Raw genomic sequence first — 13925 nt, 5'->3', positions numbered from 1 at the left:
ACTTACTTGCGTGGATAGATTTACACGCTGGGTTGAAGCTGTGCCTATCGTAGACATCACCGCTGACACAATCTTCCATGCTTTTCTGTACCACTAGGTGGTTCGCTTCGGCGCGCCGTTCACAGTTACGACTAACCGCGGCAGGCAGTTTGAGTCAGCTCTTTTTGCCAGCATAACACGGCCAATCGACACCTCTCGCATCAGAACTACTGCCTACCATCCTCAGAGCAACGGTATGGCGGAGCGCTTCCACCGCCAGTTGAAAGTGGCTCTCACGGCGACGGAAAGGCACAGTTGGACCGAAGCACTACTGCTCGTCCTTCTTGGTATCCGCACAACACTAAATGAATGAATGAATTAATTAATTATGGGGTTTTACGTGCCAAAAGCACAATCCGCACAACGCTGAAAGCCGACATTGGCTGCAGCGCCGCTGAGCTGGTGTATGGAACAACACTGCGATTGCCTGGCGAATTTTTTACACCCTGTGGCGATGAAAGCCCTGTAGCTACTGGCGACTACGCGAGCCGGCTGCTCGACATCATGGGCAAGCTTCGCGCAACAGCACCGCGTCAGGCAGGGCCGCGACCCGTCCACATGCACTCTAAGTTGTGGTCCTGCTCCCATGTGTTTGTGCGGCATAACGCAGTGCAGCGACCTCTTCAACCACCGTATGACGGCCCTTTCAAAGTCCTCCATCGTACAAACAAGGAATTTACTGTGGACATTCGCGGTCGACGTGAAGTAGTCTCTACTGAGCGCGAGAAACCGGCTCACATGGAGAACTCTGAAGGCCCCGCGGCTGTCGCGACTCTTGTTAGAGCAACGAAAGATCCAACTGCAACTTGCTCCCGAACAACAGTGCAGCGCACACGTAGTGAGTGGGACGCGAACCACTGCTCCCGTTCTACTGGACCTGTAACGTTCGGCAGCTCACTGGGGAGGTGTTGATATAGTGAACGCCATCCGTGCGCAGCTAGAAATGGCCCGCGTTTAAATAGCTAGTTTATAGCGCTACTCTTGAACACCACGTTAAGCACCTGAAAGGCAAGTCTGTTGGCGCACGTGCCTCCCTGTGTCTGGTCAGAGAATAAAAAAGTTCAGTCTTTCTTTGGAACTCATCGCTCACGCTCTCATTGCTCTTCGCCCGCGCTTGCAACCAACAGATTCATATCAAAGTCATCAAAAACGACGGGCATATACAGTGGTGCTATAGAGGGGTACCATGTTGCGCGTGCATGAAGTGGCATTATTGAAAACATATTAACAAAAAGCATCCGAGGGGTCGCTGCTGCCAGGAGAGTATTTGACCACAAAGACGGTCAATACACCCTCACCTGGCCCTAGGACTCCTGCACTGTGATCTCCACTAACTCCGAGTTGAAAGAACTGCAATCCATTGCATTCTTTGCACACGTGGTAGTGGTATTCTTTGTGTTTGCAGGCAGGCGTTTTTTATACAATGTCTATGAGTGTGTGAAAAATAAAACACAATATAATATAAATGAAGAAAATATATGACAAGGTTAAGTAATAAACATCAAGATAATTGCGAAGGAATGCTGCGGAAATATGCATATCCCTGCATAAACATGCCATATGTGTTATATAACCATTACGAAATACGTATATATATAGAAATATGTCACCTGTAGTAGTGGGCATAGGGCAAGCGCAGAGGCGCAAGAAGAAAGAAGTGCGCGTGCTAACCGCCCCGCTCGGTAGTTGCGTCTCGCCGCCGTTTTCGCCAGCGCCCAGCCGCTCTCAATAAACGTCGTCAGCCCCTTTTGAAGACGCGTGGCAAAGTGGTCGAGGTGCGGGGTGGTTCTCACTCATGCCACAGACTCCTCCTGGGAGCAGAAGCACCAGCCCTGTGTTAGTACATACTCCCGTCCATCGGAGCAGCCGCAGGATCCGGGGACTGCCCCCTGAAGACACCGTAGTGCTTCAGACTATCCCAACCGGTATGGAACGTGCAATGACGAACCGGTATACGCTTCAGAACCCGCTGGTGCCGAAGTCGTTCCATGGCGACGTCTTCGAAGACGTCGAAGACTGGATGACCGACTTCGAGCGCGTCGCCGAATACAAGGAATGGGACGACGCGACTAAACGTAGGAATGTCTACTTTTGCCTCGAGGACGGCGTGCGTACATGGCTTCAGAACCGTGAGGAGCAACTGACGTCGTGGCGCGAGTTCCGCCGTCATCTACTGGACACTTACGCCACTCCTGATCGCCGCGAACGAGCCGAACGAGCAATTCAGGTCCGCGTCCAGCTTCCCAACGAAAGCGTTACCGCGTTCGTCGAAGATATGACGCGCCTCTTCAGACGAGCAGACCCTGGAATGACCAAGGACAAGAAGTTGCGTCACCTGATGCGAGGGGTGAAGGAGCAGCTCTTCGCTGGTCTGGTGCGCAATCCTCCGAAGACTGTCGCCGAATTTCTATCTGAGGTGGTCAGTATGGAGAAGATGCTTCATCAGCGCTCTAACTTTTACGAGCGGCAAGTGAACGCGACTACGGACATGTCCACGGCCATCGGAAGCCACAATGACAACCTTCGAGACCTCATCCGCACCGTTGTGCGCGAAGAGATACTGAAGGTTTACGGCACCCCACAAGCCACGGTGAGCTCCATTGCGAGTGTAATAAGAGATGAAGTGAACCAAGCGCTCCGGTCCACCATTCCTTTTCCTGAAACCGCGCCTGCAAATTCTTTACACCACCGTGCGACCTACGCAGAAGTCTTGCGACAGCCTGCTTCGTCCCCGCCGCTGTTTGTTCAGGCCGCTCATCCGGTTACGCTCCCACCAGCCCAACCGGTGTCATACATCGAGGAACGACGCACGCCTCCACCGTTTCCCCATGCCGCTTCTCCGGTTGTGCTTCCGCAAGAGCGACCAGTGCATTACGCCGATGATCGACGCATGTCCCCTCGGAAGTCAGACGTTTGGCGCACTCCGGATCGCCGTCCTCTGTGTTTCCACTGTGGTGAGGCAGATCATTTGTACCGCCAGTGCCCATACCGACACCTCGGGTTGCGGGGCTTTTCCGCCTATTCGCCGCCACCCCGACTGGGCCAACGCCCTCGGGACATCGAGGATTATCTGGCTCAGCAACACATGCCACCGCCTACCGGGCGGCAGTCACGCTCGCCGTCGCCAAGGCGATTTTCACCATCGCCCCAGCGGTATTCGAGCGGACGGTCGCCAAGTCCCCGCCGGGAAAACTAACTACAGCGACCTTTGGGGGCGAGGCCGCTGGCAGTCGACGCGCTGAAGACCTCCGATCGACGCGAGTAAACAAGGGCACCGGTCCTACATCAACTGCAGCTGAACGGAATGACCGGCTTTCGCTCGACATACCGGTGGTGATCGACGGTTACGCGGTTAGCGCTTTAGTGGATACCGGAGCGGACTATTCTATATTAAGCGGGAAGATGGCGACGTTTCTGAAAAAAGTAGTTACCCCTTGGCATGGCTCGCAGATTCGTACGGCTGGCGGTCACGTCGTTACTCCACTGGGATCCTGCACGACAAGAGTTCGAATTCGAGGATCGACATTCGTGGCGAGTTGCCTTGTCCTACGCGAATGCTCCCTCGAAGTCATTCTCGGAGTTGCCTTCCTGCAGGAATACGGCGCTGTTATTGACTTACGGGGCGGTGTAGTCACCTTCTCAGCCGACCAAGCAAGCGACACAAACGACGACAAACGACGTGACGACGCGCTACGTGTTTCCGCCGAAAGTGTTACGCTTCCTCCACGAGCCAGTGTTCTAGTCGAAGTGATGTGCGGTGGAATGCGCGAAGGTGGAGTGGTCGCGGAAAGTAACTTAGCGCGTCTACTGACACAAGGTGTTCGTGCGGCCAGGAGTGTGCTACAGCTTCGTGATGGCCGATCTAAGTTGCTAGTCACGAACTTTAGTAACGAGCATCGACACCTCTTCCGCGGTACTTCGATAGCGTTTGCCGAAGAAATGGAACACGTTGCTGAATGTTTTGCCACTGAACCAGTGAGGCTGGCTGACAAGTCACTGGACACCATCGACATTAATCCCGAGTTATCTAACGACAAACAGGCAGCACTGCACGAGCTCTTGCTTGAATTCAGGGCATGCTTCGCAAGCTCGTCTAAGGTACGCCAGACTTCGGTTACAAGGCACAGGATCATCACATGCGACGACGCACGCCCGATACACCAGCAGCCTTACCGCGTATCGGCAAAGGAACGCGCAGCGATTCGTACGCAAGTACAAGAGATGCTTGAAGACGGCGTGATCGAACCTTCCAGCAGCTCATGGTCGTCTCCGGTCGTTCTTGTCAAAAAGAAAGACGGAACGCTACGCTTTTGCGTCGACTACCGGAAGCTCAACAACGTAACTAAAAAGGACGTGTACCCACTGCCACGTATCGACGACTCGTTAGATAGACTGCGGCGTGCCCAGTACTTTTCGTCACTCGATTTGAAAAGTGGATACTGGCAGATCGAGGTAGACGAACGGGACCGCGAGAAAACTGCCTTTGTGACTCCCGACGGCCTTTACGAATTTCGAGTGCTCCCTCTCGGTTTGTGTTCAGCCCCAGCAACCTTCCAGCGAATGATGGATACTGTCCTCGCTGGATTGAAGTGGCAGACTTGCCTTGTGTATCTTGACGACGTAGTTGTCTTTTCTGAAACATTTGAGCAACATCTTCATCGCCTGCGGCATGTGCTAGAAGCGCTCCGATCGGCTGACCTCACGCTTAAACCAGAGAAGTGTCACTTCGGTTATGAAGAGCTCAAGTTTCTCGGACACGTCGTCAGCGCCAAAGGAGTTCGACCCGATCCCGACAAGCTTGCCGCTGTAGCAGCTTTTCTTCTTCCTGCCGACAAGAAGGCCGTCCGACGCTTCCTGGGCTTGTGTGCGTATTATCGCCGCTTCATAGACAACTTCTCGAAGATTGCGGAACCCCTGACTCGCCTTACCAGGGATGACACGCCATTTGTCTGGACGAATGAGCAACAAGCGGCCTTCGCTGAACTACGCCAACGCATGCAGTCAGCAACCGTCCTGGCACATTTCGACGAAGAGGCTGACACCGAGGTGCATACTGACGCCAGCAACATCGGCCTTGGCGCAGTACTCGTCCAACGTCAAGACGGCATTGAACGAGTAATAGCCTATGCTAGCCGCTCGCTATCCCGTGCCGAGGCGAACTACACTACTACAGAAAAAGAGTGTCTCGCGGTCGTCTGGGCGATCACGAAGTTTCGCCCTTATCTCTACGGCCGTCCCTTTAAAGTGGTGACAGACCACCATGCTCTATGTTGGTTGGACATACGCGATCCTTCAGGACGGCTGGCACGGTGGAGCTTGCGGCTACAGGAATTCGACGTCAACATAGTTTATAAGTCTGGCCGCAAGCACGAAGACGCCGACACGTTGTCGCGTGCTCCCGCCGAATCTTTCAGTCGACAGTCAGAGGACGACGATGGCTTCCTGGGCGCCCTTACTACGTTGGACTTGGTCAAATCGCAGCGTGACGACGATGAAATTCGACCTCTCATCGACCACTTAGAGGGCCGCGAAACAACCATACCACGCCATCTACGTCGCGTCTTGACGTCCTTTTGTCTACGAGACAATGTGCTGTACAAGAAGAACGCCCGCCCGAATGATCGAGCCTACCTTCTAGTAGTTCCCAAAGACTTGCGGGACGATATTCTTTTCGCTTGCCACGACGAGCCTGCATCTGGCCACCTCGGCTCCTCACGAACACTTGCTAGAGTGCGCGAGATGTATTACTGGCCCAGACTTTCAGCAAGCGTCAAGCAGTATGTGAAAGGCTGCCGTGAATGTCAGCGACGAAAGTCACCTCCCCTGAAGCCCGCCGGGTTATTGCAACCCATTGAACCACCTCATAAGTCATTCGACCAAGTCGGCTTGGACATTCTTGGGCCTTTTCCTCTGTCAACCGACGGCAACAACTGGGTGATTGTCGCCACTGACTATTTAACCCGCTATGCCGAGACAGAGGCGCTCCCACGAGCCACGGCTTTTGAGGTAGCGCAGTTCTTCATGTGTCACATTGTATTGCGCCATGGTGCCCCAGCCACTGTTATCACAGATAGAGGAACGGCGTTCACGGCACAGCTCACGGACGAAATTTTTCAACTAAGCAACACCAGGCATCGAAAGACGACCGCTTACCATCCGCAGTCCAACGGCCTTACGGAGCGATTAAACAAGACCATCACAGACATGATCTCTATGTACATCGACGTCCAGCACAAAACATGGGATCGTATCCTGCCTTATGTGACCTTCGCGTATAATACCGCCGTACAAGAAACAACGCGCTTCACACCATTTCGTCGTGTCTACGGCCGCGAAGTACAGACGGTGCTGGACGCTATGCTTCCGTGCCACGACGCCGAGAACTTAACTACTGCCGCCGAAGAATTTGCTCAGCGCGCTGAGGAGGCTCGCCAGCTCGCGCGGCTGCACATCGGTGAGCAGCAACACGCTGCTCACCATGGCCAGATTGTCTGATTAGCCTGGTGCCGCCGGGAACCCACCAGTTTTTCTAATGGGTAGAGGTGTCCCCTGGCCTGGTGCTCGGCTGTCGTGGGGGTCCACATCTCGAAAGAGGGCCCAATAGAAATTTCAGCTGTTGTCTCTGGGTGCCTCTTGTCCAACCACAGACGGCCTTGTAAACGAGCATCCGCCGCGGCTGTGGGAGGCAAGTGCTGCCGCCGGGTACCTACCGGTAAAATAGGTACAAGCGCGCTCCCCGCCTGGTGCTCGGCCATTATGGGACCTCAACGCTTGGAAAGGGGTGTTTGACCTCAACCCGAAGGTGCCCCCACCTCAATAGGTGCTTGGGGCGCCACATGGGAAATGACCGCCATGGGAGCGGCCCAGACATCACTTGATTTCCGTGCTCACGTTGGTTTCGACGGGAATTCAGGGCGCAAGCTCCTTTCCCAAGCGTATCACCCCTGAAGGAAGCCGAACGCCAGGCCGGGGTACGCTTGTACCCTTTTGAACCAGTGGGTGCCCAGCGGCAGATGCACGGCGATATAACATCCGTCACCGGCAAGTGCGCTACAGTCCCGGCGACCAAGTGTTGGTGTGGACCCCTGTTCGCCGCCGTGGCCTTTGTGAAAAGTTGCTCAGCCGGTATTTTGGCCCCTACAAAGTGCTGCGCCGCATTAGTGACGTCAACTATGAAGTCGTTCCAGACAGTCCGGCGCAAACACGGCGCCGACAACCACCTAGTTCTGACGTAGTTCACGTCGTACGCATGAAGCCCTATGTGGCGCGTTAGTGATTTTTACGCGCCCATTTGCACCTAATGCACTTACCTCTCCGTTTAGTAGAGAATTGTTTCCAGCTACGCTGCTGTAGCTCTCGCTGTGTTCTGTGCGCGAGCATCTTCATTGAGCGTGTGTTGTTTTTTGTTGTTTGGTTTTTTGTTCCGTTACCCACACCACTTCTTGAGCATCGAGCCGATGCTCTTTCTGAGGAAGGGGGGAAATGTCACCTGTAGTAGTGGGCAGAGGGCAAGCGCAGAGGCGCAAGAAGAAAGAAGTGCGCGTGCTAACCGCCCCGCTCGGTAGTTGCCTCTCGCCGCCGTTTCGCCAGCGCCCAGCCGCTCTCAATAAACGTCGTCAGCCCCTTTTGAAGACGCGTGGGAATATATATATATATTGTCACGTGGTAGTGACGGTAAATAAAACCGTCGCAAAACTGTGTATGACGAAACTGGTTGTTTATTGGGCGAACCTGTGCCCACAAAAGCAAGCTACACTCAAAGCACAACGATAGCGGCGAACACAGTCGGCGATCGTCGAAAATCTGATCAGCGGCAAAACGCGTCGGCTTTTATACCTGAGTCATCGAAGGTTCCAGAATAATCCCTGGTACGCGCGTGTCTTCCAGAAAGTTCCAGACAATTCGCATCGCTTATACAATCAGATAAAATAAGCGTCGGTGAAAACAGGCAACGGAAAGAAGCATCGATAACGTTCTAGAAACTTCCGATACAGGCGCGTCCTGCGCCGACCGATAACGTTTAACATTTGTTAGCCGGTGGAAAGCAGCCATCGGCGAAAGATAAACATGTATACGTGTCAATATATATTAAAATGGGGGTGTTGGTCTTCAAGCAGGCCGGAACGTGGCGTTGCAGAAGGCTGTTCGAAGGGCAGGTCTGGTTACTGGCGAGCGCGAGCTAGAGCGTCAACAACAACCAGACTCATCGTCGTCTTCTTTTCCCAGACATCGAAGCGCTGTCATTTGCCTTCAGTACAATTACCCCCCGCGGAATAAGGAGACATCCTGGCGACCTAGGGCCAAGAAAACACAGGGGGATCGTAGCACTGCTTGAGCCTGGACACGTGGACAATTTCTTGGCCACGACGATGATGGTCAGACGACGGTTCTAACAGCTCGATGAGATAGTTCACCGTGGATGTTTGTTGAAGTACACGATATGGACCCTGGTACTTGAAGACCAAGTTCGTTGAAAGGCCAGGTGTAGTGGACGGGACACGCAGCCAGACTAGCGAGCCCGGAGCATAGCACGTAGTCGTATAGTGGAGGCATCGTGGTGTTGCTTCTGGCGCCACTGGTCTTGTGATGTGAATGAACGTGCAAGTTGGCGGCATTCTTCAGCGTATGTAGCTGCTTGAGATAGAGTCGTGGACTCGGAGGCGTCGGGTCGGTATAAAAGAATAGTGTCCATGGTGCAAGAAGGTTCGCGTCCGTGAAGGAGAAAGAAAGGGCAGAATCCAGTTGTGCTTTGAATGGCGGTTTTATAAGCGTACGTAACAAAAGGTAGCACTCGGTCCCAATTGGAGTGATCTGACGAGACGTACATAGCAAGCATGTCGCCCAGGGATCGGTTAAAACGTTCTGTTAAACCGTTCGTCTGTGGGTGATAGGCACTGGTGGTGCGGTGACGTCGATGCAATGACGTCGGAGAAGAACACACGACCACGGTCACTCAGCAACTCTCGAGGAGCTCCATGACGAAGGACGAGGTTGTGAAGAATGAAAGTAGCAACGTCTTTTGCTGTGGACGGCGGAAGAGATGAAGTTTCTCCATACCGTGTGAGGTGATCGACGGCAACGATTATAAAACGGTTACCGTCTGGTGTAGTGGGAAGGGGACCGTATATGTCGATGCCGACGTGATCAAATGGTCAGGCGGGGCATGGCAGAGGTAATAAGGGGCCGGCGGCGCGTTGAGGGGGTGTCTTGCGTCGCTTGCACGTGGAACATGACCGAACATGCTGTCGAACATAACGGTGCATGCCACGCCAGTAGTACCGAAGCCTAATACGTGAATACGTCTTCAGGAAACCTGCGTGGCCACATTGTGGGTCGTCCTGGAAAGTGTAGCAGATTTCGGAGCGCAGGTGGCGGGGGATGATGAGGAGCCACTTACGGCCACCGGGGGTGTAATTCCAGCGGTACAGCACGTCTTCCCAGACTGAAAGTCTAGAATGGAAGCCACCCACGGGTCCTTGCGCTGCTCAGATGGCATGTCAGAGATGGCAAGAGTGGTGGTATCGCAGATAGTATTTGTGAAGCAGACAGGGTCGGGAGGCAGGGGTGAACGGGAGAGGGCGTCTGCATCCGAATGTTTCCGACCAGGGCGATACACGACGCGGATGTCGTATTCCTGGAGGCGCCCATCGAGCGAGGCGACCACTTGGATCTTTTAGTGACGACAACCAGCACAGGGCGTGGTGGTCGGTCACTACGTCAAATGGGCGCCCGTACACGTAAGGACGAAATTTCTCTATGGCCCAAATTATGGCAAGACATTCTTTTTCAGTCACCGAATAGTTGCCTTCGGCTTTGTTGAGAGTTCGTCTTGCATAGGCAATGACGTACTCTTCAAACCCATCTTTCCGTTGAGCAAGAATAGCGCGTAACCCGGCACCGCTGGCGTCCGTGTGGATCTCAATGGGTGCAGAGGGGTCGAATTGTCGCAGTATAGGATGCGACGTAAGGAGACGGCGAAATTCGTTGAAAGCGTCGTCGCAAGCAGGAGACCAAGCCGAAAGGTTATTACTGCCAGTGAGGAGCTTGGTCAAAGGGTCGATGATCATAGCAAAATTGCGGATAAAGCGTCGGAAATAAGAACATAGGCCGATAAAGCTGCGGAGATCTTTCATGGTACTTGGTTTAGGAAACGCTGAAACGGCTGTAAGTTTGGCAGGGTCGGGGAGAATACCATCCTTCGAAGCAACATCACCTAGAATCGTAAGCTTTCGAGCGGCGAAGTGGCATTTCTTCAATTTCAGTTGCAGTCCTGCAGCTGAGAGGCAAGCGCGCACTTGTTCGAGGCGAGTTAGATGGGACGCAAAATCGCAGGAAAAGACCACAATGTCGTCTAAATAACAAAGGAAAATATGCCACTTGAGGCCTCGAAGGATCGTGTCCATCATGCGCTCGAAAGTAGCAGGCGCGTTGCAGAGGCCGAAGGGCATGACTGTGAACTCACAGAGTCCATCGGGCGTCACAAAAGCCGTTTTTTCGTGATCGGCCTCCACCATCGGTACCTGCCAGTATCCCGAGTGCAGATCTAAGGACGAGAAGAATTCTGCTCCCCGTAGGCAGTCCAGGGCATCGTCGATGCGTGGTGGAGGGTACACATCCTTGCGGGTTATTCGATTAAGATGGCGGTAATCCACGCAGAACCTGATGGATCCGTCCTTTTTCTTTACCAGCACATCTGGAGAGGCCCAGGGACTGCTGGAGGGCTGGATTATTCCACGTTTCAGCATATCGTCTACCTGCTCATCGATGACACGGCGTTCTGCAGTCGACACACGATATGGGCGCGGGCGCAATGGTGCTTGTTGAGCGGTATCGATCCGATGAACAACTGCTGAAGTTCGACCTAAGGAAGACTGGTTGTGGTCGAAGGAGGCTCGAAAACGCTGCATGAGTTGCACGATCTCCTTGTGCTGGGCAGGTGTGAGGGCGGAATCGACGACATTTAAGAATATGTCCACAGGATCATCGGTGCCAGCGGTAGGAGCGACGGCACAAATCGGTAGTCATGCCTTATATCCAAGCATTGCATCCTCGAAAAGGCAGTCAAAAGTCTCGAAGCTTCCCAGACACTCGCCGCGTAGTAGAAGTGATGGACATGCAGATACATTGCACACGTAGATAGCCGCAGAACCATTGCAGAAGTTGATGACAGCCCACGGGAGGAGGAAGTTTTAGCGCCGAGCAGGAGCTGCAGATGGCGAAAACAAAACAGGTGAGTTGGCGGCGGCAGGCGAAAACACCGGCACCAGAACGACGGACAAAGGGGCGATGTGGACCTCAGCCGCGGCAAACACTTTAGGGGGAGTGTGGTCGTCGAGGTCATGGCACGGCGTCGACAATGTGTGTTCGGCACGAGCACATAGAGCACTACACGGGCTCGGGCTTACCCGAAAGCCCGGGCCCGGCCCGGCCCGTGGGCCGGGCCCGGCTGGGTAGAGGAGTTTTTTCACGGGCTCGGGCCGGGCTCGGGCATGGAGTGTGCTTTTTGACCCGGGCCCGGGCCGGGCTCGGGTTTTTTGACGCGGGCCCGGGCCGGGCTCGGGCTTTCTGCGAGTTATTCTCGGGCTTCTAAACTCTGAAAAACATGTATTTTTCGGTCTCGGGCCGGGTTCGGGCCGGTTTCGAGTCGGGCTCGGGCCGGGCTCGGGCTTAAGGTAAAGGGGTGGCGGGCCGGGCCGGGCGGGTAACGTAGATTATTTCCGGGCCTGGGCCGGGCTCGGGTCTCGCCATAAAAGTTTTGATCGGGCTCGGGCGGGCCGCCCAATGTAAAAACGGGCCCGGGCCGCAAAAATCGGCCCGTGCAGTGCTCTACGAGCGCAGTCCACGAGAGCTTGATGAGTAGACAGAAAATCCCATCCTAGGATTACGTCGTAGGATTATCGGGGCAGGACGACAAACTTAACGGCATACATAACATTCTGAACAATTACACGGGCTGTACACTGAGCGGTAGGCTTGACGTGATGCGAGGTCGCCTTACGCAGGGAAACATCGGTAAGCGGGGTGGTCACTTTTCTCAGATCGCGGCACAATTTTTCGCTGATTACAGAAACAACAGCTCCTGTGTCGACAAGTGCACGTACGGTGATACCTTCTACCAATAAATCAATTTCGTTAGGCGGGTAAAAATGGGGTCTTGGAGAGTTCGATGACGGCGCAGTTCTTGCCTCGAGAACTGCGGCTGTTAGTTTTCCTCTCGTGCGGGGCTAGGTCGGCGAAGCATCGGGGAGATGGATCGGCGACGGGGAGAAGATGACCGGCGTGAGCCATACGGGCGGCGTGTAGAAAACGGGTCGGCGACAGGAGAAGGAACTCGTGGTGAATGCTGAGCACCTTCATAGGTTGCCGAAGCCACACCATGTTGAGAGCAGAAGCTGCGACGGTGACAGTGGCGGGCTATATGGCCCGCAAGTCCACATGCGAAGCATATGGGCCGGTTATCAATGGTGCGCCACGGATTCACAATAGATGGTCCGGTGGGCGAAGAAGGATGGGGCACCGTGCGTGAGGGTGGCGGCGACGTGTAGAAGGACCAGGTGGCCCGGTAGGTGCCAGAAAGAGATGGGGCCTGTGGTCTGGCAAGAGCGGCAGCGTAAGTTAATGGCGTAGTGACAGGCAACGCCAGAGGGGCAGCTGGTAGTGCCTGGGCGACTTGCGTCTCAATGACGTGATGAAGTGGCGGGTCTAAAGATGACGGCGCTGGCTCAGGTGTGTGGGCGACAAGGGAAAGTTGACGTGCAACTTCCTCGCGGATGAACTGCTTTATGTGTGGTAGCAAAACGGTGTGATCGGCAGTGGCGTCACTGGCAAGGGTGGAAATGTCTGCTGTATCTTGAGCAGCACGGCGCGTCGACGCACGCTGCTTTCGCAGCTCGTCGTAAGTCTGGAAGAGTTGTATCACATCGGCTACCGTCTGGGGGTTCCTAGCGACAAGCATCTGAAATGCGTCGTCGTCGACTCCTTTCATGATTTGCTTTATTTTCTCTCCTTCGGTGAGAGATGGGTCGACGCGCTTGCACAGGGAGAGAACATCTTCGATGTAGCTTGTAAACGTATCCTCCCTGCGTTGGACTCGACTGCGCAAGCGCTGTTCCGCGCGAAGCCAGCGCACGGCGGGACGACCGAAGACGTCTGCGACGGCTGCCGTGAAGGTCGACCAGCTCGTTATTTCGGTTTCATGGTATTTGAACCAGAGGCCGGCTACATTAGTTATGTAAAAGTGAACGTTCGTGAGTTTGGCGTGGTCCATCCCATTTGTTACAAGAGCTCACTTGTTCGAACTCGACGATCCAATCTTCGACGTCCTGGTTGTCGGTGCCGCTAAATATAGGTGGGTTGCGTTGTCGGGGCACGCCAGTACTGTGGATTGTCGTTGCCACGGGAGCAGCTTGCGATGGGCCAGGATCAGTCATGGTGAAAGCTGATGGTAGCGTCCGGCTGCGAAGTTCCAGGATGAACAGTACCCCGCTACCTTCAACACTTATAATGGGGGTGTTGGTCTTCAAGCAGTCCTGGATGTGGCGTTGCAGAAGGCTATTCGAAGGGCATGTCTGGTTACTGGCGAGCGCGAGCTAGAGCGTCAACAACAACCACACTCATCGTCGTCTTCTTTTCCCAGACATCGAAGCGCAGCATTCGTATTCAGTATTATATATATATATATATATATATATATATATATATATTGTAACGGATGGGATGGATTTATATACGAGAATGATGGATGGTTAGCGTAGCGCAAGGGACAGGATGGTCCTCCAAGCCCAACAGGGAGCGGCCAGCTCCTCGCGCACCCTTCAACTTCCTCTTCCTTCGGTTGCGCCGTGCAGCGTGACAATTTCTCCGGGGGCAGACGAAGCTCGCCGAGC

Source organism: Dermacentor silvarum, chromosome 10, assembly GCF_013339745.2.
Source record: "Dermacentor silvarum isolate Dsil-2018 chromosome 10, BIME_Dsil_1.4, whole genome shotgun sequence".
NCBI classification, from domain to species: Eukaryota; Metazoa; Arthropoda; class Arachnida; order Ixodida; family Ixodidae; genus Dermacentor; species Dermacentor silvarum.
Note: the sequence above shows the minus strand (reverse complement) of the source record.